Here is a 26,971-nt window from a genome sequence, read left to right as displayed (position 1 = left end):
TGTCTCCATGGTGAGTTCCAACAAAACTGGCTGGTTAGCTCAGCGAGTTAGAGCATGGCAATGATAAAAATCAGATAAGGTCAGAAAACTGTCTTTTCCTCCTGGGAAGTAGTGACTCTCCAACTCCAGGCTCAAACAGGACACTCCATAGACCTTGATAGGAACATATAAGGCAAATGGGTCCAAGCAAGACAGTTATAATTTTGGAAGAAATAAATTAGGCTTTTGCATACTTAAAGTTCTTCAACAAAGAGCTGCATTCAAAAGGAGTGGAAACACGTTGTATTCCACGGCTTTTCAAAATGAGTCACAATCATCACCTTTATCTAAATTTCCACAGGTTCTTTTCAAATGCATTTGCACAGGCCTAATGAAAACATCCTGAATCACAGGGTTCAAAATCCAGGAGATTTTTGTTTTTAATAAGTTTTGGAAAACATTGGTCTGGTCCATGTTCTATTCCCAAGTGCTGAATGTATTTCTTGACCATACCTGACACTTTGTTGTTGCTAATCAAATGTAGCATAGATAGAAAATAACAGGAAGCCCAAAGTCATAGTGGGCAGTTTCTTTCTTTCTTTCTTTCTTTCTTTCTTTCTTTCTTTCTTTCTTTCTTTCTTTCTTTCTTTCTTTCTTTCTTTCTTTCTTTCTCTCTCTCTTTCTCTCTCTCTTTCTTTTTCTTTCTTTCTTTCTTGTTTTGTTTTTTGTTTTTCGAGACAGGGTTTCTCTGTGTAGTTTTGGTGCCTGTCTGAGATCTCGCTCTGTAGACCAAGCTGGCCTCGAACTCACAAAGATCTGCCTGGCTCTGCCTCCCAAGTGCTCAGATTAAAGGCATGTGCCACCACCGCCCGGCATAGTGGGCAGTTTCTAATTCCAGTTCTTCCACTAATTGTCATTTGGTTTAAGCCTAATCTTAATATAAATGCAACCAGAGGGTGAAAGGTGGCTTAGACATTAAGAACACTTGCTCTTACAGAGGACCCGCCCAGGTTCTATTCCCAGAACACAACCAACTGTAACTAGTTCCAGGAGATCTGAGATCCTCTTCTGACTTTCATAGGCACCACACACACACATTGTGCACATACAAATATGTAGACAAAACACTTATACTCATAAAAAATAAAAAGTAAATCTAAAAGTAAAATAAATACATAAAATAAGGGCAATGTGAACCACTGTCTACATTGAGCATTAGTTCTTAGCTTAGAGCTGATTCTTCTTTTTCTTCCTTCCCAAATTGCACTCCAACACTTTAATAACATATAAATGTTACTATTACTTACAGAGAGAAACTTCACACAGTTAAGAATAATAGACACAAAATTAGAGCAGCCACAGCCTTTCATAGTGGAACATGTCTGGAGTCCAAACACTAAGGAGGTTGAGGTGAGACTACTGAGAATTCCAGAGGAACCTGGGCTGCTAAGCAAGATCCTGCTACATATACATCAATAGCAACAGACAAATAGAATAGCGCCATCCTCCAAAATGACAAGAGAAATACCCAAAGCTCATTACATTATTAACAATACTGACATTAAAATAAGCATCCAGGTTTCTAAATTCTTAGCTGATATATGGCCTAAATTCTCCTTCACTGAAAAGAACATTTTCCATACTGACACTAAGGCTTTGCTGCAAAGATAAAGTGAAGCTGTATATATTTAAAAATGTATAATGTATCCATAACTTCTAGCCATTCTCTCCAAGTATTTAGTTTTATTATCACCCTGACTCTGCTCATTATGTTTTCTCTCCTTTGAATAAACCTCTAACATTTGTATGCACTAAAATCTACATGATCATCAATGACTAGTCAAACACATTTTCTTTCTTTATAGACACCTTACCCAACTTCCAAATTAAACAAGACCCCTTTGTATTACCACTGTTATAGAAGAGACTTCTGCCTCCTAAACTTACTCCTTCCATAAACCTGTTTATGGAGTAAATTTTTGAGGAAGCCAGAAGGTGTGTACACTCAAAGCTATTGTCCATTGTCTTCCAGACCAAAACCTAGCTCACCAAAATTTAAGATGTTCTGTCCAAGAGCCTCTGGGTCCACTAAGTCTTGTGTTCCTCTACTGATTTCTAAGGAAACCACAGTGATTGTGTATATACCTGCACCCTCAAAAGAAGATCCAAGTCAAAATGCTTAGGAAACAAGAGTGTTTGGAAGGTAAATAGAACATAGATATTGGAGGAATGTATTTGAATGACCTTGCAATGTAGGAGCAAGCTGGCAATAGTCAAAAGAAAATGGCTGATGAATGGGAAAGAATCATTTTGTTTCTTGCCCTGAAATATCAGAAACACATTTTGCAAATGGTAATGACTCATCAATTATTTTCTCACAGGCAGAGATTTTAGGGTCTGGAGGCCAATGAGTGTCTGTTGCAACTACTGGACACCACTATCTCATAAAAGCAGCCATGAATAATTCACTGATGAATAGGCCTGGTTGTGTTCCAATTAAATTTTACTTAAAGAAAAAATGGCAGGTCATAAGTAGAATACTAGTAGCACTTTGTCAATAGCTACATTACATTTGATTAATTTTCTTGGCCTTTAGTATATTTTATGTAATATTCCAGTCATTTGCTCTATTCCCTCATCTCTCTTATAAGAAGAATACTTGTAGCAAGTATGGCTGCATTCAAACTCTGGATACTATCCATTAAAGATACAGTCTTATACCTGGGAACATAATAATAACACTGGTCTATTCTTTTTAGGATTGACAAATAGGACATTAATGATGCTCATATAGTATTTAGCCCAAGGCCACATTCTGTGTTTCAAGTCAAATTATGAAGCTATAATGTATCGACTAGAGATGGCCTGAAAGCATTACTTGTAACTCTACTAATCATGCTTTAAGTGTGAATCACAAATAGCCTTAAAATACAACATATTAACCAGGTAAGATCATATATCCCAGCAATTCAGGGATGCAGGAAAAAGAAATGGGAAGACCACCAATTAACTAAAGACAAGTTTGGTTTGGTCATGAATGAGACTTTCTCTCAAGAAAACAAGAGCTAGGAATATACATTTCATGAAGAGAGGACATGCTTAACATGTGTAAAGCTCTGGGTTTGACCCCTAGCACTACAAGAAAAAAATAGTCTTAACTTGTAACTTTTTTATGATAGAGATATATGTTTAATGAACTTATTAGTGTGTATTTTGGAAATTTGCTGAAAACTAAGAAACATTCCTGCCATAAAAATACTGTCTATTTGATGGAATTAACTATAGAATATTCCAAGAAAGGTATTATATTTAGTACCTTTTGTACCTCTGGCACTTAACACACTATGTCCACATACATCATGAATACAATTGATAGCTCTAATACCAATTTTGGAGAGTCAAGTGCAAAAGAAACCTGGTAGAAAATCACCACATTCCTAAGTCCTTAACAATTGAACTTCACTTCCTTTTCAGCTAACAATATCAACCTTAAAAGAGTAATTCGCAGTTTTGCTGCACTAAATCATTTTCATCAAGGGATTTAGTCAGCAAGGCCAACCTTTTCCATTTGTCATGCAGGAGAGAAAGTACCACTAACTCAGGGATGTGACCACCATCAATAATAAGCGGCACTAACATAAAGCACTGATTGTATGATTTATTCGCTTTGTGCCAGGGCATCTTCTGGCCTTCTGTGGCATTGTTTAGGCGTGATAGATGACAAGTAAGTAGGCAGATTGATAGACAGACAGATAAATGGATAGATGATAGATACACATATACTATAAATATGTAGGTGGATTGATTGATGGATAGATAGGTAGATAGATGATAGAGATAGATAGATAGATAGATAGATAGATAGATAGATAGATAGATAGATAGATAGATAGGATAGATAGATAGGATAGATAGGAGAGAGAGATATCCTAATTAGGCTGACAGATTGAGAAATGATAGATAGATAGATAGATAGATAGATAGATAGATAGATAGATAGATAGACAGATAATCAATAGAGAGTAGATAGATAAATTATAGATAGGTTGATTAATAGATTGATAGATGATAGACAGCCAGTCAGAGAAACAAACAGACAGGAAGATGAAGAAAGAATATGGCCATTAGCCAGCACTGCTTTCTGAAGAGCTCATGCTGCCCAATGTGAGATCCTCTGGGAGCTTGTTAGTAATGCAAACGGTCAGTTTCACCCCATACCCAGTGTATCAAAATTCCCAGGAGATCCACATGTAATCCAACTTTGAAGAACACTGATCTATAGTGCCACATACCATCCAGTTATCTAGCCTCAGCCAAAGTGGGCAAGAAATGCAACAAGGGCATAGTACTTGCCATTAACATCAACATCTTGCTAAAACAGCAGTTAAGGTGAAGAATATTGGTGTTCTTTCATCTAGAACTACGAGTAATACAATAACACTCATTGCTACCAAGGCATTTTACATGTATAATCTCCTCCTTTACTAGAAAGCACCAACAAAGTCAATTCTGTATAGATTTATTTCTGTGCCTTAGTCCTTATTGGCACTGCAATGCATTCACCTTCACTGCTGGTTGTGGCAGCATGCCCAGGTTCACCACTCAAATGCCTAAAGTAATACACGATCACCAGAAACAAGATGATGGAAACTGGCCAGCTTCCCAGCCTCTCATAACAAAGTTACATGGATGGGTGAGACACGGGAGGGAATGGGTAACAACAGGATGCTCCAGAAACCTGCTGTACAGAAACTGAGAGAATGAAATTTGGTAGAGACAGGGAAAAAAAAAAAACAGATATGTTTTTTTTTTTTAAATGAACACTGTAATCAAGCCAAGTACTGTTGGGAAAAATCCTATCAGTGGGGAATGTACAACAACCAAGAATGTGCTGGCAGAACATAAAACTGACTGGCAGAGCTGCAAACAGTTTCCAACTCTGCATATGAGTTGGCACCCACAATTGTAGGTTGAGCAAAATCCACAAGTGAAGATCTGTTCATTCAGTCAATCAACTATCCCTTGAGACCAGTTGTGTTAAAATAAATGGCACCTTGATCCATGCGAACCTCCCAACCTAGCAGGGACAGAGACAGGCTAAATAATGATATCAAACCATCATTTTATCAGAAATATGTAATCTAATCATTGGGGTTAAATAGGGTAAAAATAGTGGTGAGGAAAATGCTCTATCAGAAAAGCTGAGGAATGTTTTAAAGAGCAGATATGGGTACTCATAAAGATATGAGATGGGTACTGAAGAATGATTTTGAGTTTTCCTGGCAAAAATGTAATAGGAGCACATATCAGCAATGTCTAAATGTTATGTGTGTCTGTGGACTTAATTAGGCATAGCAAGAAATTGTTTGGGTCACAGTGAGAAATGAAGCTGAGAAAGACTTCTTGCATAAGTTGGGGGAGGTAGGGAGATGGCTATTACTAACCTTCTCATAGTGAATCCTGTAAGTACCAAAGATTTATGGGAAGATTTCCTATGATTAGGAATAAAGCTGGAGATTGCTAAAGATCACTTTAAATAGATAACAATTGTTTGCAGTGATACATCCCATGGGTCATAAAAAGAACAACAAGGACAACAACACTGATCCTGGGTTTTTTGTTTTTTTGTTTTATTTTTGTGGCACTTGGAGAGTTAGAAACAAGAGGGTAAATGGAAGATCTATAATCAAATACGCCTCTCAAAGGGATATTGGATATTCCCGTACTCAAGTAGCTACTTTGTGCTACCCACTCAATAGCTTTTCTTGAAGCAATAATAAAGGAAGCCTTGTTCATCATTGCAGCTGGCTAGAGCTGTCCAAGTTACAATTTCTCCAAACTCAATCATGACATTTTCCCTTTTTCTACATTAAGGGCTACAGCAATTTGCATTTTATATTAGATTCAAATTTTTAAATTAAAATATGCCACTTATTTAAAATATTTGCATCTTAATGCCAGCCTGAATTTAGTAGTGCCCATTATACGTAACATTATTTCATTCTTTAAATAACAGGGTGGGGGGCAATCATCATTTATAGAAGTTGTATCACGCTAAGTATCCTTTTTTCAAAATCATTTCACATTTTCTCTGCTTTCTTCATTAAAATGCACATCTAAATTATGTCCATTTTTGGTCTTTTTAAATTTTGGTCTTAAAACTTGCCAATAAAATGAAAGTAAAATGTGCTTTTAAAATAGGCTCTGTATCTCGAATCATTTAGACCTTAATTGTCCTAGTATTGGATTTGGGGATGATAATTACAAAACAATATATGTAATTTTACTACAGGGACTCCACTTGCAAAAATTATAATTGAGTTGTACATTTGTAGCTATCCAAACCTCATGTTTTGATGGTAGCATTGTTATAATAAAGTGAGTCGTGAACATCAAATATTGCTGAATCTTTGAAGATTAAGGTAAAAGATTAAAGTAAGGTATTTTTTTTTCCAGTAGAAGATACAGAAAATGAGAACCAATGATGTCTGTTAAGATTCCATAATCATGTAAACATCACATTAAATTAAGTATTTTGTTGTTTTTCTTTGTTTTTAGAATAACCAGTAGAAACTGTCTACATTTTGAAAATCTTGTCATTCCCAGTATCCTGGACACACAGAAAGTGTTTGCTAGATTTAATATAGCTTTCACTATATACAAGGCATCCTGGCTGTTGCTAGTTCTATATTTAAAATATAAAAGAACTGGACTTCAAATCAAAATAGTGAATGCACTCACTTGGCAGCTAAGTATATCATGTGAGTGCCTTTACCCCAGCTATCTACAATTTAAAGCCAGTGAACCTAAAGGTATTACATCTGTCATCAAAGCAATGCACACAAGGCCCTAAAGCTGTGTGCTATGATCCGCTGCAGTAGAAAAGCTAGGTCTTGACAGATTCATAGCATCTTAGATTTGTACAGATCCATAGGCATCCAGGCTCATGTCATGCCCTCAGGAGGAAATCCTTGTCTACCAAGAAACAAATTTGGGGGATAAGAACTGCTCAAAAATCCTGTATATGAATGCAAGGTACCCTGGAATTTTCTGTACAGATGGACTCTGTTGTGTGCGTGGTAAACACAGCTATTAAATATTACTCACTCTTGGGATTTTAATAGAAGGATCACTATCTATATAAACATGGCTTTTTTCTCAACCCACTAGAGATTCTTGAACCCACCCACTAGTAACTATTCTGAAAAAGTCGAACTCCATCCGCCCACAAGCAGCAGAGGAGTAACAAAGTAAAGCAGGCATGAGTGGCAATAGAACTGCTGGGAAAAGTGATTCTTTCTAAACTAGTCAGAAGAAAACTTACAGCATTTAGATAGAGCTATGATAGCATCTAGAGACTTAGATGAGTTTGTCATTCTATTTTCTCTCCTCGCTTCCATTTCTCATCTTTATTCTGGTTGCAGAAGAACTAATAACCTTTAGCAAGAAGATGTAATTATCAGGATATTTCAAACTTGGAGCAGAGAAAATAAACTTGGAGCAGAGTGATGTGGTGAACACTCAAGACAATGAAACAACAAGAAAAGATGGTGATAGATTTAGTGGTAAATTAACTGTTCAGTAAATTCTAGAATTATGTTGAAGTTGTATAAATACACACATTCACATGCATACACACACACATATACATAAACGCCCACACATATGTGTGTGTGTGTGTGTCACTATGGAATCTGTGTACCACAATCATGGATCAAAACTTTGCACAAAATCCTACGATCTACTTTAATCACACCAGGCTTGGTGAGCAGTAAAGTGCTTGAAATTTTTTTGGAAAATACTAAAGTGCATGACTGAAACATAAGAATGATTTTTTATTAATATGCATGACTAATGATTAAGCAAGAAACAAAAGTATTGTTGATTCAATATTTAAAAATAATACTCATTGTTTTGGCTAGCAAAAGACTTTCATTGTAACTTTTTTAAAAAATGTTTTCAAATAATGGTAGAAAAGTACAATATATGTTTTCTACTGAGAATTACACACTAAAACTATATTTGTAATGCAAAGAAGAATGTTTTACAACAATTATTAATATTTTCTAATTTATAAAACATGGAAAAGAACAAATAAATACATATTATATAATCCAAATTGTCACTAGAAAGAAAGAAAGAGATAAAGAGAGAAAGAAAATGTGTTATTTAAATAATACAAAGTGTAAACATCAGCTGCTAAATCACCATAAGGTGTTTGAAAGTTAATCCATATTACAGAATATTTAAGAATATCATACAAGTTTAAAATATATATGAAGTTTAATTCGTATAAAATAAAAAGAACAGCCTCAATTCATTTTATTGACATGCAAGTTATTATAGCTGATAAGTATTTATATTGCTTTATATTAGGTGAATATAATTACATGAACTATGCTTCTCACACTTCAGGCAGATATTTTCTTCTTTGCTATGTGACAATGAAAGTTTATTTTGAAAATGTTCATGCTACAGTACCTTATATTTTTACTTATTTGCATTTTTGGGTGGGTGAGCATATTCTTGTGTGTGTAGATGCATGTATGTGCAGGACCATGTGCACACGTGTGCATGTCTGTGGAGGCTGTATTTTAGCCTCAGGCATTGGGCATCTATAACCATTCACCTTATATTTTAATACAAGGTCTCTCACTGAGTCTGAGACTAACAGATTCAGCTAGGTGGGCTAGCCAGCAAGCCCCAAAGTTGGCCAGGTATGAAAAAAATGAAGGAGTTTGGTAGGCTTCAGATTATGTGGAAATAAAATGGTTGTTCCAGAAGTGGTAATAGACCCTATAAAGGTTGTGCGTCAATAACTTATCTGCCATGTTCAAAGAATAGCCAACTGAGTCCATGGAGAAATGAGAAAGTGTATAAAATGTCAATGTGCTAGAAAAAAATGAAGTCAAGAAATGTAAGCCAAGAGCTCTAGATAATTGTAAGAATTTTGCTTTCACTTCAAATAAAATCACAAGCCACGCAAGCCAGGCTCGGTAGGACTTTGAACAGTAAAATGTCATGATTTGCCTTTCTTTTCAAAGGACAACTGCAGTTGTAGTTAGAGCAATGGCAAAGTTATTCAGTCAAATCAGAGGTTACTACAGTTTAGAAAAGAGATACGAGGTTCCAACAAGCATGATACCAGTAGAAGTGGGGAAAGTGATTAAATTCTGGAGGAATGAAGATAGTACCAATAGCTTAATGGGTATGATGTGCAGGAGAAAGGCCATTTGATGATGGTTTCAAGGGATTTTGTCATACAGAATGAAAAACTAAAATTAAAATTGGTTGAAATGGAGAAACTGTGAATAAAGTTGGTTTTTAAAAAGAAGTTCTGATTTGGACAAGTTGCTTTTAAATGAGAAGGGATGTGAAATAGGCGACTGAATATATTTGCTTGAAGATCAGCAGAGATCAAAGTGAGGCAAGAGTGGATGAAGTCACAAAGGCGAGGGCAGACCAAGAAGACAGCCAAAAGCAGCAAAAAAGATACTGAAAAGGAACACAAAATGAAGTACAAATGAAACCATGATATTGTGCTATCCTGAAAGTCAGATATCCTACATTAACAGCCAATTTGACACAGCCTTGAATTAACTAAAAGAAAGGAGTCTCATTTGAACAATTATCTTTATCAAGTTGATTAATGTGGACATGTTTGTGGGAGAGTGTCTTAATTCTCTAATTGATGTTGGAGGGCCCACTGCGGATGACACCATTTCCTAGTCAAGTGGTCCTGAGGTATGAAAAAACAGCCCACCCCCAGTTTCCTGCCTTTATCTTCCTCAATAGTGGATTGTGACCTAGAAGTGTAAAACAAACAAAGCCCTTTCTTCTCAAGTTGTTTTCGGTCACAGGTTTTATGACAGTAACAGAAAGAAAATTTGAACACCAGGCAAAGTATATATGCCAAGGAGAAGGGATTATCCAATGCCCAAACATTGTTCACAGGTCAAATGAGATGAGGATAGCAAATCACCTCAGAAGTACAGTGGCAAGGCTAAAGAATGTACAAGCTGTTATATTTTTGCAATATAGGGTATCCTAAAACACGATAATAATGAGGTTCCTATCATTACATAGCTACATTTGTCCAAAACTGCCTACTACATGCTTTATGAATGCTGTATTTTCCCCAATAATTCCAAAAGCAGATATTCTCTTCTCTTTGGGCATTCAGAAAACAAAACACCAAAGAAGTCACTTGTTTAAGATTATATAGCTAATAAACAGCCAAGCCAAAAGAGAAACTCACACTTGCCTTGATCTGAATGTGCACAAATACTAAACCATAATATGTTTTACAACCAGCACAGGTTATATTAATATTGCAAAAACAAAATGGAAACCAATGCTGTTTTTAAAGCTTCTTCTTAGTAGATACTTACGTGTAGCAGAAATCATAGGAAGCAAAAGCTAACAAAAACCATGAGGGGGTTTATTATCTTACAGTCTGGAAGGATAGAGTGCTACCTAACTGTAGGCTGATGGCTATTTCTGTTATCTTCACATGAAAAATTTTATTAGATTAATGGTCCTCAAACATTCTTTTCTTCACCACTGATGTTCTGCAAATTTTCAGTTCTGGGTTTATGCTATGCTCTCAATTTGGCACTCCAAAGCTATTTTATCAAATAACCCAGCAATTTAGAGCATGTGTTGGGCCTTTGCTCAGCCCCTTGAATGAAAACAGATTTTTTTTTTTCTGTACAAGTGTACTATATCATGGATTAAATCTTTAAAATGGCAATGCCATATAAAGACCAAGATGGTGTATGCTTTAATCATACTTTCTTTTCTCTTATTATCTTACTGAAAACAAGACACAGACAGTGATTTCCCCACACATACCTCCTCTCCTTCCACAAAGTTGCACTGTTAACCAGGACTCTCTGAGGCACCAGCGCATATGGTAAATCAAATTGATTAGGGGTAGCCTTTCATCCTTACATTCAAGTTGGGGGAGACATAAAGAATCATAATAAGGGCTGATGAGATGCCTCAGTGCAAAAGAATGCTTGCTGCCAAATCTTTTGATCCAAATTTGACCCCCAGAACCTATATGGTGGAAGGAGGAAACTGACTCCAGCAAGATTTCCTCTGACCTCCACATGTTGTGGCACGTGGATGTGTATTCTATCACATACACAGAGAATAAATAGATAAATAAATAAATAAATAAATAAATAAATAAATGTGAAATATGAGCTTTTATGAAATATACGTAAAATAGCAAACTGATAAGAGGAAAAGAATATGGCTATTAGTGAATTGGGAGCACACAATGTCCTTTGACAATGTTCTTTGGGGTGAGGAACTTTTAAGCATTCAGGCATCAAAGCTATTTATATTATCTGTTGCATTAACATAGAGTGAAGGCATAAGTCTGTCACAGACAAAGACTCACATAGCTGGCATTATTCCAGGGGTCATGGAAACCTTGCAGATCATTAAATTTAGGGGCCACTGTCCTGATCTGTACTGTTCATTTTGGTTAGATAATATCTGCTGAATTAATATCAGCCCTTTTATACTGATGATAAAAAATAATTGTGACGATAGTGATGATGATGACATTGGAATTCAAATTAGTATGTTTTATTGCCCTGACTTATCCCATGCTATAGTACTCTCAGCATAAACTTAGAATAGGTTTCACAAAAGTCATTTCAGAGACTATCTTTAGGTATGAAACAATTTCCACTTAAATTCTTATAGCCTGTAAAAATGTAAATAAATATATACTTTGGGTGCTGTGATTCCTTTTTGAAGTGTTGAAGATTTGATTGTGATACCTAGGTATAATAAGCACCTGTGATTTAAGAAATTATTTAGTGAAGTTAAAAAAATTAAATTTTCTCAATATCTTTCAGTTTCACAAATCCAGTCTATGGTGAAGCTTTAGCTTATGTACTTTTATTCTTTTGAAATTATAGTTAACAATAACATTACATCTAGTGAGACTGGACTAGTAGAAGTTCCAAAAATCAATAAAGGGTGAACTAATATCTACTAGGACATGAATTTTTGATTTCAGGAAATTGGTATTACAAGGAATATGCTCACAGAAAAGCCTACATTTTAATTATTATAATCTGTAGAAATTAAAGCCAATTGTAATTTTAGAAGCAGGAAATAACAATTCTCTTTTTTTCTTCCAAGTATAGATGAGATTTAAATAACTTCTGATGCATAGTCTGTTCCAATAGCCGTCACTCAATTCTCATACCACCTACATAACTCTTTTGAGTAAGAAACTTAAAATACCAAGACTTACCTACTATAATGGATGCAACACTGTGTGCTAGCACAAAAATTGTCTATTTCAAATTGATGAAAACAAAAGGAAATGTATGCTGTGCACAAATAGCACAATGCAATCAGTAAAAATGGAATAGTTCTGATCCTGGACCCCCTATGATATATTTATTCAAACATACAGAAAACATAAAGATGTTAGGTTTTCTTTCCTAAATTCATTATTGTAATGGAAAAAGAAGTTCTACCTCCATTGAATATTTGATCTTTTAAAAATACCTAATAAGCTGTTTTTATTAATTCCAGTGATAATCCAAGATCAGAGAAGAAAAGATCAAATTATTTAAGAGTAGCTGTGGGGGGTGATAGGACTGAATTTATTTTAGAAGACAAATGTTTAAAAATGCTTAACAGTACATTTCTTCAATCGGCACTAAGAGAACTGCTAATTCTAGTCTTGTTCTTGCTACTAAGCACGGGTAGGTAGAAAATCTGGGACTATTTCATGAACTGAAATGAGTTAGCCGTCTAGTCAAATGTCACATGAATGGAGGAGAAAGAAATCAAATGGGGTTGTTTATTAAAATGAACATTAGTTCATGAATAATTACTTTAGTTGTAGAGGAGAAAGGTTTTTGGTCTGCAAGAGTGTACACTGAATTCATTTCTGCTCAAATTTTCTATGATTTAATGAACAGCTTTTAAAAATTACTGGGGAAATTGGTGTCAGTGTTTTCAACCTGACTGAAAATCTTCACAAGAAGAAAATAGAAGGTGCTCCTATCACCTCACTGCAGTTGAAGAAAGCATTTTAAAATCTAAAGTAATAGCAGTTTCCTTGCATTCAAGAATGAAATTAATACATCTACATAATACAAAAATGAATAGTATTATATGAAAATCACAATAAAATTGAACTCTACAATAACTTATCTCTACAGTTTTAAATTAATCAATTCACATTTAGTCCCCTCCTCCCCTACTTACTCAGAATCTCTGCTGAGCAAATACTACTGAAATACAGCTTTCTCTGCTCTGAACAAACCAGTTAATCTACATTCATTGCCATTCAGTTAAGTCTTTGTACCATCTGCGGACTTTCACTATCCCTTACAAATCAAAGAACTGTCATACTATCCTCACAATTCAGAAAAGTTGGTCCACTTTATTCCATTGCCTTGTCCCTTCTTTGACCTGCAAGAAAATCCTCTCCTAACCTTTATAATCAAACAAATGAACTGCTGAAGAAGAAGAAAATGTCTCATGTCAACTACTAAACATGGATTTTCAATACCTTTCTCACTGTGCATGGAAGTCTGAGGAACATATGTGATGTTTTTTATGTACTTGTGACCTGGAAATTTATAGCATGGCTAATTATGATTTCATTATATTCCTCAGAAAAAATCCCCAGGAACGAAACTATGTACAGTAAATTCTTTGTAATCAAATACATTTAGTTTCCTTATTCTTTTCCTTACATTAATCCAGTAGCTTCCTGCTATATCAGTAAAGTGTACCTCCACAACTGAGAGAATACTGCTAGCTTGTCAGAGCTTCCGAAGACCAACCATTTTTCTCTTCATGGTCTATATGCCTATCTGGCAATTGAGAACATCACTGTGCAAGACAGTGTCTATGCCCTATACAGCAACTGCTGAGTATGGGATTATAAATTTTAGCTCCATGACTGAATTTGAAATAAATTTAAGGACCATCAGGAGTCTAGAACTTCCTAAAGAAACTGCTTAGGGCTCACTTGCAACCAAAGGCAGCCAGTCTCTTCATCTGCCTTAAAGGCAACAGAAACTTCTAGGTGCAATTCTACATTTCAAATTATGCTTAGAGAGAAAGTAATTGAAGAATTTGTGCCTCCTCACTAGTCTATAAGCTCATTTTTCCCCTCTGAGACGGCATCACTATGTGGGTCAGGGTGTCCTTGTACTCATGATCTCTGGCCTCTGTCTCATAAATGCTAGGATTGCAAACAGGTAACACAACACCCTTCTACTAGCTTATAATGTTTCAATAATGAGAACTACCTTGGACATCTTTAGCTTATAGTAATACACTACACATCACATCATTACAAAAGAGAGGGCCCCAAAATGATACATCTCATTTTTCTGGGTGAAGGAGTAAATCAATTCAGATGAATATGAATGAAGTAGCTCTGATCGTGTAATAGGACTAAAGGATAGTGATGACTGGGGCTAGCAAAATGGCTCAATAGGTAGAGGTACTTACCATCAAGTCCAAAGACCTGGGCTCAATTGGAGAACCCACATGGTGGGAAGAGAGCACTGACTACTGCAAGCTGTCCTGTGACCTCCACAAGCCCACACTCAGAGTGATTACTAAAGTTGTAGTAGAATTTCAGAGTAGAAGGGACTTATTTCTTTGTATCACAGTGAACTATGATACTTGTTCTTTTAGGTAAATTCTAATGATGATGCATATTACACGTAGCTTGTGCCTAAAAAAAAGCACATTCTTCTTCATGTTTTCAGCAGTATTGACAAGTTCCCAGATTACTGGAATTTCAACAAGAAGTGATCTCATAAAGTTTAGAAAAAAAATACCTCGTGGTTTCTTCTACTTTTTTTTTCTAATTAATGCACAATAAATTTGTCTTCTCTCGGTCAAACCCTGAGCCAACTACTTTTCTCAGACTTCCTTGGAAGGTCCATGAAAAGGAGCATACAGGGCAAATGAGACACAGAAGAAAGAATGAAGGGACATGGAACTGGAGACAGCTGCTGCACATGAAAATGTTTTTTTTTTTTAAAAAAAGGCCACCATTAGGCAAAAGAGCGCCATGGCCTCTGAGAGAGCAAAGCTAAGGATTGCATAGAAAAGCTAGTGCTTCAGAGGAGCATTACTGGGAAAAGAATTTCTAGTCCCCCCCCCCCAAAAAAAAAGGTCAAATGTCTAAGGTGGACATTGTGTGAATCTTTTCTTCTGCTTATTAGAAGTAAAGGCAAAGTATCTAATCAAGACAATACTTTAAATTGAGCTTGCATGGGATTATTTTTCTCTAGTAGGAGGCTTACTCTCTCTTTTTCATCTACTATTCAAAATTGTTATAATTATTGCCAGTTAGTAAAATCTTCACACTGGCTAGTAATAAAACCTAGTATCTTACTGAATGCAAATTCTACTATAAACAATATTCTTTCCCCACATGATCTTAGAATAAAATCATTTTGGAAATTATATTTCTATTTTATATAAAGTGTTTCCTTTTTCTTTTTTTCTCCTTTTATTTTCTTCAATTTTCCCATTCTTTCCAATTCAATTGCCACTTTAGGTTCACTTTGCTGTTATCATTACTGTAAATATACATAGTTTAAATATTCTCATTTATTCATTGAATAATTATACTTGAATTGCCATGTTTTGCTAGGATTCATGACAAATTTCTAACCTACTAAGAAAATATAATTTAAATACACTAGTCTCATTACACATGATGGCATCTACAGTTTGTAAAGCTGTGTGTGTGTGTGTGTGTGTGTGTGTGTGTGTGTGTGTGTGTGTGTGTGTGTAACGTCTATCCTCTGTCCTGTCTCAGAAAAAGACAATGATGGCAACTGGAGCTTTAGGGTTCAATGTAATACAATTGCACTAAAGATAATACTAAGGAGATCTTTGGAACTTCACAAAATTAAAAATCAATGGTACTTGGGAGATACAGGCTTTCATACTGTTCCTGTTTTTCCTAAGCATAAATGTGAGTAGGTTGTTAAATGTTCTTTTTTCTTACGTTCACACAACCTTATTACACTAGCTCATCACAATCAGATGTGTAGTTCTGGGACTCTAGCCTTATCTTTATACATTTCACATTGTATATCTGACTCATTAGGGAAGCTAGGGTATTGGCTTTGGTCTAATCATGCTCCATTTGGTCCTACTTACAATTGTGTGTGTGTGTGTGTGTGTGTGTGTGTGTGTGTGTGTGTGTGTGTGTGTGCATGTTAAGTCTCTCCCATATTTGGAATGTTAGAACACATCCATACCTATATTAGTTCATTCAAAGTCTAACATGAAGTCTGTCTCCTTTAGTAAGTTTCCCCTAATTACTCTCTATGAATTCTAGCCTTTCCATTCTATTTGATATCACTCTTAGAAGTATATATGGAAAACCGCCTTGAATTTCTGTTATATATGGTTCTATTTCTTAGCCACATCTTTGACTGAACCATTCATCTTTGGACTCAGATATCTACTATTGTTCATTTTTGTACCTCTTGCTTCTGAATAGTGAATTAACTTAAATGACTATGTTGGTAGCTGACTGGGGTGGCACACACCTGGAATTGCAGCACTCAGAAAACTGAGGCAGATGGTCCCCTTGTTTAAATTCAGCATGAGCTACACAGTAACACTGTGTCTCAAAATAATAATAGTAATTAAAAAACTATAGTTGGGGCGAAAGGAAAGGAAAAGATGAAAGGAGGGGAACAGAGTAGGCCAGTAATTTCCTCTTCTGCCACTTGTAAGCTAAAAACTATTACTCGTCTTCTCTCCTTTATTTTACAATTTTCTTTTATTACTTTCCTACATTAAAAGCTTTAGTCTCAACTTACAACACAGCACGTTTTGGGGAACATAAATCTAAAACTGATTTGCAATTAGAAAGTATTTAAGCATTATTATGCAATTATTTACTGACATACTACTACATGTCCTGCATGATTCTGGTGACGAGAAATATGGGACTGACAGGCACCTGCTCCTGGAGCTAAACTAAACCGTTCAGTCGTTGAGAAGAGCACACCCACTGACATGAGCAACTTCCTCCCAGACTGTGATTTAAGGGCCCTGTAGGAAAATCCCAAGAAGGAAGAGCAGCAGTCCAAACTCCCCAGAGAGCCCCTGAATGAATTTAGCCTGCACACTGTGGAGCTGGGTTCCTCTTGAGTACTATTCAGAAGTTTTGTCATGGTGAGAACAATTAGGAGCTGTAACAGGGATATTCAAACACTAAACACTGAGAGCCACCAGATTCATTTTTTATATTCAAATTTTCTCCCTTGGCTACATGAAGCTTTGTTTACACAAACTATTCTAAGCCTTTCTCTTTCCCATTTTTATTGCTGTGTTTTTCTCCCCTGGCTATGTCTCTTTGGAAATAAAGTTCATGGTGAGGCTGTAAACATCAGAGTGTTCCTAGGCAGTGTCATTTCTCCATACAGGAAAATGTTAACAGCTGCCTACTAGTATGTCTGGAGTACACAGCAACATCTCTCCTGAATGAAAATATGATCTTCACAGTCCTCTCTTCACCTCACCATCTAAAATGTAGTCCTCTGAAGGCAGCTTTGAGTGAGAAAAAAAATCTAATATCATATTTTCTGTAAGTGTTACTATTATAGTCCTAAGGAGTGATTATTGCTATTACAATCTTTCCATTTAGCCTATTAGCTGGGGTTCATATTGTATCAAAAAATAAAAAGGCCACAATTAGATACACAATACTAAGTGGGCAGCCTTGAAATTATGTACATATAAACACTAAGTGCATTCATAAGGTTTTATTTATTATTTATGCACATATGCAACAATAATAATTAAAGAAAAAGATGCCATTACTTTGGGAGGGAGTAAGGAGGAGGACATAGGAAAGACTGGAGGTATAGGAAACAGGAGGTGTTGGAAGGAAGAAAGGGGAACAAATTTTATATTGTGTTTTAAGTACAATTTAAAAATTAACATGTTTATGTGTTTATGTATACAGAGGTCTCTGTGTAGTCACTTGAATATATAAATACACATAATACAGATAGATAATTCAAAGATGATAGATAAATAGATCTATGAACTGCTAGTCACTCAGTTAGTAGCTATGTTATTGTAGGCCAGCAAGCTCCATACATATTACTCTTTACTTTCTCAAAATTACTCCATTGCTGCATATATAAGAGAGTGTACCTATTAGTGGAGACATTTAAAAAGAGACTCTTATCTTTAAAGAATAATGAGTGACTAAAATACATTTAGAAAAGGGTCGTTAGTAGAATCTCTTGGAAGCAAGCAGGCAGCATGCAATATAGAGACAAAGCCAGCTGTCCTAAAGTCCAGAGAGTGAAATGTTTGCAGAAGTCATTTCGGGGTCACTTTTTGACAAAAAGGGAAGAATTCTATACAGGAGCAATTCTCTGCATGAGAAGAGATATACAACTACTGGGGAAAGAAATGTTCAGAAAAAGCAAGGAGACTCACCAGTGACCTATTTTTTCCCAACCCTTCCCTTGTATGATGCCCACAGACATCAAATAAAGCCAAGAGTAGCACAATGTACATAAATATAAGATTTCAGTCCATATAGTACACGTGGGGCAGTAGGAAAGTGATCACAAGTCACTAAAGTGAGCTACAGTCTAAAGTACTACGTCTAGTAACATTAACCCCCCAAAGAACTTTTTGTTTCTTTACTATCTACTAAGACAACAATATGGTATGTCAGGGAATATTGCAATATAAATAAAATACTCTTCTGTGGACTTAACACCTTATCAAGGAATCAGAACCATAAATGATAAGTGGGCCAACAAACTGAAAGATCTCGGAGACTCCGTTTCATTTCACTGGCTCACAATTTCCTTGTGTAAAACAATATAATGGAGCATCTTTTATTCGTCAACTTTGCACAATTCCATTAGATTCTCATGACTCTCCCGTAGTTACCTCTGGTTATATTGAAATGAATTATTGTTTGCGGTAGCAATACAATCTTTTTTAAAGTTATTATTTTGTAATGCATACATAATGATTTTATGATAACCTTTGAAGCATAAATTTGAAAGTCAGTCTGAAAATGGTGGAACTTCAGGAGGTTATACACTCCAAAGCCCATGTACCCCGCAAACTTAACTCTGTAGATGCAAGACCCACAGTAACAGCTTATTGTTCCTTTTCAGTGTTAGATAAACATGGTTCATGTGCAGATGCAAGGTTAAGTATTTTGACTCTGAATACATGAACATTTAACTTAATGCAGTCTAGAATTTATATTCTACACTAAACTTTGTACATGGATAAACAATGTATTCTGAAGGTATTTATTCACTCAGTTGTACACACCCCAATGCATGTACAATTTTTTATTGTTATTATACACGTTCTTTAGCAAGTGACACTGAATGGTAAACTGATTAAGTGACTTTTGACATTTTCTAAATTAATTTTTATGTCATTTTATTTTATGTCTCTGGATCTTTTGGCAGGATGTATGTCTGTGCACCATGTGCCTGCCTAGTGCCTGGAGAAGGCATCAGATCCCTTGGAATTGGAGTTACAGTTATGCACTGCTGTGTGGGTGCTGGAAACTGAACCCAGGGTCTCTGGAAGAGCAGCCAGTGCTCTTAACTCTAGCCCCAATTACCATTTAATTTCATTTAAATTAATATACTAGTCCATGATTATCAGTATGCTAACAAAATGATTATTGCATGTAAATATTGGTTAACCTTAACCATGCCGGGAGAATATTTTCAGTTTTTCAGTGAATTCACACACCACACACTATATCGTGACTTAGTATTTCACTCTCAAATTTAGGTAGGAATAACATTGTTCATTTAATGTTATTTATTGCAATATGTGTGTGTGCATGTGTGTGTGTACATGCAGTTAACTACAACAAACATTTTGAATACCTTGCCATGAAAAAAATAATCCTTTTAATGTTATAATATGAAAAAAATTAGAAGTAAAATACTAAAGTGCTTTGCTTCTTCCTTTTGCTTTATCCACAGCTCACTGCTTGGCAATTTCAGATTATGTGATTGGAAGGCAATACTAAGCCATTCAGTCATCCCTTTTCTGTAGCTACAAGCCTTAGGAATCTTAGGCTTTTGGCACTTGAATAGTGTTTCTGCACAGCAGAACCAAGTAAGCATGCCAACTGAGGATTTGTCATTGTGAGCCAATGGCCAGGGTAAGCAGCAAGGGGTATGTCCATTGAGCCATGTGGTTGGCCTGTAATGGTATGCTATACACATTGTAAGACACTCCAGGGTGGCATTCTCTGGGTGAAAATTAAAAGCATATTTGTAAGGTGATTAACTGAATTTGTCAAATAAACAAGCCTATTTACATTTCTATGATATTCCTTTGCAAACCTGCTAGATCATAACTGAAATATTTCCATGACACAGATATATATTTTAAATATGGGATAGCAAAGAAATACTTGCTATTTATAGGCATCAACGAAGTAAGATAAATATACATGACAAGATTTATCCAAAATAAAGAAATATTGAGGATCTTTAACATAAAAAGCAAAAAAAATCTGGAACTGAAAGGAGGTTCTATTTTAACACAAGTGTTATTTAAGTTCATGAACACTAATTTGTATTTTACAGGATTTTTACAGTTTCCACTTCTGTCTTAACCAAAACAAAAAAACCTTACTTCTTAACCTATTTAGTCATCCACATAAACCAGATACTGAAACTCAGATAATGAACAATGTCTTCCTCATATGTGTGAATATGTTTATGTTAAAATGCAGGCATTAAAGAAATGCAGCTTTAGCAGTGACACATGGGGGATTGCTTCCCCCTAAAGAACGTTAGTAATTATTGCAACTAGAAAATTACAAACAGTACTGGTGCCTTTCCTTTCTCATTTCCTCTATTACTCTGGGTACTCAAGCCCATATACTTTGGTAAATAAAATGATCCTTGAGAGTAGCTTTGTGGTTAGTTGACCCAAATCAAGTGGTAGCATCAAGTTTGTTTGTAAGCATTTGTTTGTGTAGTCCTCTTGCCAGAAACAGATCCTATATACTCAGGGGCATTAACTGGGAGAAAATTATCTCCTTAAAGTATCCACACAAAATTTTTTGAAGTTGATGCAAATGCAATTATGTTTTAAATACTTAAGACAACTATATTCCCTTATGAGTATCCCTGAAAAACAAAACTGAATGGTGAGTAAGATCTTGTATCAAAAGCTTTTCATTTACCTATGTTGTTTAATCGCAGAATGATATTACCTATCAGATGATAGTAATAGATACTAGAAAATGTCTATAAAGGTTTATAATTAGGACACTAAAAAGGTATTCTGAAAAATTCATAAGATAGGGGAATCCTAATATTTGCATATGTTTTTAATGTAGAGCATATTGGTAAGCACTTAGACACACACTGTCTCCTTTATTCAGAGCAACATGCAATTACTCGATTTTTTATGGCTCTCTGGAAGTCTTGCAGGTCAAATGTAGTGTCAGAGGGTACAAGTGTCCTAACTAACAGAGCCTGAAATACAAGTCAGGAAAAATGAGTCAACCCAGTCTCCTACAAGTGGATTCTTTTCTCTTTGAGATTCCTGATATGACTAATGAAAATTGGGCTGGAATTTAATAAGAAAAATGCTGACATGACCTTATCTATATCTGCTCAAATAGTAAAATTATAATTATGCTTCATAACTTCAGCATTACCAGAAAACCTGCTATATTTAAATCTTAATAATCAATACTTCCTTAGTTGTTACAAATTATAAAGTAACCCTCCTTATGAAAACATGAAATTTCTCAACTGTCAAGATCATGTTCATTTTAATACTAAGTATATACAAAACATTTCAGTAAATACACAAGAATCTAAAAAATTTCAAAATATAAATATTCTTTCTCAAATTTCAGTTTCAGAAAATGCTTTACTTATCAGTCTGTTTAAAATAACATTGATGTGTTCAAATATACTGCAATAAAAATGTCATTTATATTTTCTCCATTTGTTGGAATATTATGATTACTTGTTTGCTAAATCTCCCAATTTTACTGAAGTAATTTATTAGGAAAGAAATCAGTAGCTGACATATTCATATCATAAATGGTAGTTGTTTTTTACCCAAAATTTTCTAATATATGTACATGATTTTAGCTTCAAAAAAAGCAATAAAATACATGACCTTAGCTTAAAAGGCAATAAAATAGAAAAATACACATTATATGTTACACTACTCACTGATTGCATGTTTAAATGCTTTCCTATTAAGCAAAACTATTTATTATTGATTTGTAGGATACTTAATATCAATGCTATGAAGTACCTTCATTACATAATCTTCCTAAAGAAAGTAACAGGTTACAAGTAGCCATTAAAATGTCTGAAACTATCTGTCCTGATGTGAGTATATGTAGTCTTTAGGCAAATAGTTAGCAATCACACGTATGTACTGAGTTCACACTCTGTCTTTTGAAACAGACTTCTTTCCCGTCTATATTTATTTCCATCCTTTATTAGGATTAGAAAACCTCAAGAAGATTCCCTGTTGGGCAACATATGTGTGGTGTAAGCCAGAAAACAACTGAGGAAGTCATTTATACAATGTGAAAATTGAGGATATAGGAAAAAATATCATTGCAGGCTGTATTTCTGCACGTAGCTGGAGACTACCAGCCTGGAAGCAGCTGTAGTGTTACCCTGACCCCTGAAGGAAGGAATCAGGAGTTAACTTCACATTCAATTTCCTACACAATATGAACACCAAACCTCCAAATTCACTGGCACAATATATCAGTGTTTGGGCATGTCCTGCAGAAATAAGAAAGTCACCTCAAATATCAGACCTCAAAATTTCATTCCACAATCCCACCACCTGATTTGAGGTGAGGAAATCTTTTCAAAGTTACTTAGGGAGTCTCTGCATCCTACCCCTGACTTCACCAAAATGAAATGCAGGAAATCAAACAAAACCAGAAAGAATCATCTCAGCACTCAGCCAGAAAGTCTTTTAGCCATCTTTGCAAAATAAATGCAAAGGAAAATTAGAACTAGAACTACTAGATAAGACTCAAATGGCCAGGGTTAGAATATCAACAGCTTTCATGTGTGTGTGTGTGTGTGTGTGTGTGTGTGTGTGTGTGTGTGTGTGTGTGTGTGTGATCTACTTGTGGGGGGTAAATCCTGAAACAGTGGAAGGCCTAAGAAGCTGATGTGCATCTGCTTCAAAAAAAAGAAAGAAAAGAGAAAAGAAGAAAGAAAGAAAAAAGAGAAAGAAAAAAGAAAAAAGCACAGCTCCAAATAAAGCATGAAGGAAAATGACATTTTCTTCTGCAGTGTTCCCTCCTCTGTATAGTGAGCACAGTGCATTTATCTCATCTCATGGTAAAAGTCTCCAATGACTGCAACATGTCTTTTAAGGCATTCATTAACTAAAACTTGAAAATAGATTGCTCTTGATTTCTAGGATTTGTGTTAACAATGAATTCGAAATCATCTTGGGTTGTTGTTTTTTAATTTAACATGGTGTTGCTACCTTTAAAGATTTGTACTTCTCTATTTCCCTGAGGGTTAAAATGGCCCAGAACGAGGTTGTCATGGCAAAGATAAAGGTAAGAAGCACTCATTTCTGACACACTGTGGAAGCAATCATCATTTTTTATGAGGGAACCACCAGACTGAAATCTGCATCAAGCTCTACCAGGAAAAATGCAAGAGGGGACACTAAATGATCCTTCCCTTCAGTCTACCTCAGTCATTTCAGTGGATTTAACTTTCCACTCAGTTGAGGTCATATATTTCAACCATAGGGAAAAGAACTATGACCTTGGCTGGAATCATCAGCCCCAAAGACTCAATGGGGCACTTGTGAAACATTGCAGACACATTTTGACTCTCCACGGGTGTGGCTAAAATTGCTCCCATCCAGCCCTAAAGCTTACATGATCTTCTAGCCCTCAGAAACTCACTGTGAGAAAACTCATGTTAAATTCGCCGCAGAGATCAAGGTTTACAGGACCCTTGGAGCTAATCTCTGTCTGCCCTCCTCCTCTGTTAGCTGTTACAAGCCTTCAAAAGTTAACAGGGTGATGGAGGCTCTCTCTATACAATCATTCCATCTCACTATCGTTGACTGAAGCTCACTGATGTAATGAAGTTACATAATCACCGATTATGCACGACTTCCATCCATCTTCCTACATATCCACATATCTTCTCCCCTCCCCTTCAGATCAATCTACCAGGTGAGATTTATAACACATGCAAATGCTCCATTCTCTCATCGTAGGTACTGAATATGGGACTTTAGCATTGCAGTACAGTGCACTGAACCACGTCATCAATATCGATTTTTTTTATCCCATTTCCCAGGCAGAATATGCTTAAGAATCCTGAGTGCTGTAGTCTCTAACTTTTTAGTAAAAGGGTAAAATAACAGATAGAACACATCTTAACTTAAGGTTGAGAGAAGTGTGTAATTGACTGCATTTTCCAAGCTAGCTGCATTGCAATAAAAGGATCATCTCCACTTCCAGACCTTTGACTCCCCTGCACGTGGGTTGTAGCTTCAGCTATTTAGGGTATTGGGTAAATAATTCAATTATTGGGCAATCAAACTTAGGAAAGAATGTACGTTGGTGATATTTAAGATAATATTGCTCTATTATTCTCTATTTTACTCATCATTTCAGTCTTTTCTTTTTTTCCCCTGAATGATAATCCACTAGAATAAATAGAAAAGTAGTCCACAGCACTTAATTATCTCCAATAACCAGAACCTGGAGAACAATTAACAATGATTATCACCTTAAAGTTTAGGAACTTGACAAGTGGGATATCCCTGGTCCCATTGCGGCTGGGAAATGCAGCAGAATGCTGCACTGAGTTGAAAACATGTTTCTTTTAAAGAATAAAGAGTAGCGCATTTCATTTGAAATGGGCTCTTCAGTAAGTGCTCCTTTTACCGATGCTATCCCTCCAGAATGCAGGAACCACAAATATTGCATCCAAACAAAGAGTGTCTATCCAGAATTAATCCAAGACTCCCTTCCACACCGAAATAATTGGGGAGTAATTCTTTGATTTATTTCCAGTTATACTCAGAATACACACACACACACACACACACACACACACACACACACACACACACACACACACACACACACACACACACACACCCAACTGCAGTTATTCCATTCAGTGCCAATAACGGCCACATCACAGCCATCAATGCGATGCAGCAATCATCCAAGTCACCCATTCCCATTACAGACGTCCAAGTTTGCTCACGCCACTGATGGGTCTACATATAAAAATGACCTTACCCACAACAGTCTTCCAAATTATTCTCCTCTGGATATCAGTCGGTAAGGTAATTGCTGGTCATCACAATGCGTATTCAGAAAAATCCACGTTTTACTCCTGTGTTCTTTTTCTTGTTTTGGCTAGCAATTAATATTGTGAACAAGATACCCATTCACAAATGCCAAGTTCACCATAAAAGCAGATAATTCCATACAGATCTTCCCTACAAGACTGTCTCCAGTTAGTTCTCAAAGTGCCCGATTGTTTAGTGACGATACAATCCAGGTGCAGAGCACGGAAAGGGAAAAAATACTAGGACGAAAAAAAGAATAGGCAGAATAAAAAATGAGAGACTGAAGGAGGAGAGATCAGAAAAAGAGGAGAAAAATTTTAAATGTGTGGTTTTTTGTTCTTTTGGTTTTTTGTTTTTGGTTTTTTTTTTTTTTTTTTAAAGAAGGAAAACGGACGATAAGTGAAGAAGTCTGTGAGCTCTATGACAAGAATCGGAGTCTTGCTTGCAAATCTTCTGGATACATGTAGCCTTTCAAATCTTCCTGGTCCCCAAGTAAAATTTCCAGATCCGGGATGCAGCCATAAGAAAGAATCCTATGTGTATTTCACAAGTATCCCGCAATAACAGATCCGACGGGGTTTTCCTTGTACAGTACTGCTATGTGAAAGCACACAACCCCTGCTGTTTGGGAAGGTGTCTCCTGGGTCCTAGCTCTCTTCAGCAGACCCCAAAAATGATTTTTCAAAAGAGAGTGGGTGGGGGGAAGCAGCTTTGCGTTTATCTTGAATGATGCTAATCCTGAGCGAAAACGACAAGCAAACCGCGAACAGCACGAGATCTTGATTAATAGCCAGAATCCACTCAAAATATCCCAGAGAAGAAGGAGCGAAAACAAGAAAGAGAAACTGCAATGCATAAATGATTCCAGTGTTTCTACAAGATCGGTTCATTTGATTGAATGCATTCTCTGGTTTGCTGCAAGTCATAAAGAGGATAGTATTACTGCCACCCAATGGATATTTTAGTACTAGCCAATCCACAGACAGCCACCGCTTTGCGAGTTTTAGTTTGCAGAAGACCCGAAGAGGAAGAACGGTAGCCTGGGAACCTTTCGGAAAGGACCCTGGAAGGAATAATGGGAATCTGTCCTAAAAGGCAAAAGTGGCCCAGCCAATTGGACGTTTACCCAGGCTTGCATTAGCCACCTTAGAATTGTGATTACATTTTTCTAGGCAGCTGAAAGGTACAGAGAGCGATGCCTAGTCGGACACACTCATAATATCCTCCTTTCGTCTTTTCTCTTTGAAGATTTATTATAGCGCGCGATCTCTCTCTCTCTCTCTCTCTCTCTCTCTCTCTCTCTCTCTCTCTCTCTCTCTCCATTAAAAAAGTGGGTGGTGGTGACATGAAAACACAGCTCAGTGTCTCAGGTGGCGAGGTGATAATCGTTCCTAAAGGGCAGTTTTGCAAAGTGCTCCTCTCTCACTCTCTCTGTATTGGTATGTAAACTGTAAATCCTTCAGGCAGCTACCCTCCCAGCAGGAGCTGCCTCAGTTTGTGGAGGAGCAAAATCTTCCCATGGAGACAGGGGTTTGGGAGAAGAATGATTGTGGTGGGCTCCCCTTGTGCGGAGGGGGGCAGGGAAGGGGATAAGGGAGTGGGA

General features: G+C 36.2%; 1 protein-coding gene across 1 annotated transcript in view; it reads right to left on the bottom strand.

Annotated features, from left to right (window-relative positions):
• The window catches only part of Il1rapl1 (interleukin 1 receptor accessory protein like 1), a 1,285,879-nt gene extending 1,259,482 nt beyond the window's left edge, over positions 1–26,397 (bottom strand). The window contains exon 1 of the mRNA XM_016006057.3: positions 25,316–26,397. The gene's annotated coding sequence lies outside the window, so the exon portion shown is untranslated. The remainder of the gene's footprint in view (positions 1–25,315) is intronic.
• Positions 26,398–26,971: the final 574 nt, after the last annotated feature.

The sequence above is a fragment of the Peromyscus maniculatus genome, chromosome X (assembly GCF_049852395.1).
Source record: "Peromyscus maniculatus bairdii isolate BWxNUB_F1_BW_parent chromosome X, HU_Pman_BW_mat_3.1, whole genome shotgun sequence".
In the NCBI taxonomy this organism is placed as follows: domain Eukaryota; kingdom Metazoa; phylum Chordata; class Mammalia; order Rodentia; family Cricetidae; genus Peromyscus; species Peromyscus maniculatus.
Note: the sequence above shows the minus strand (reverse complement) of the source record. Positions and strands in the feature narration are given on the sequence as shown.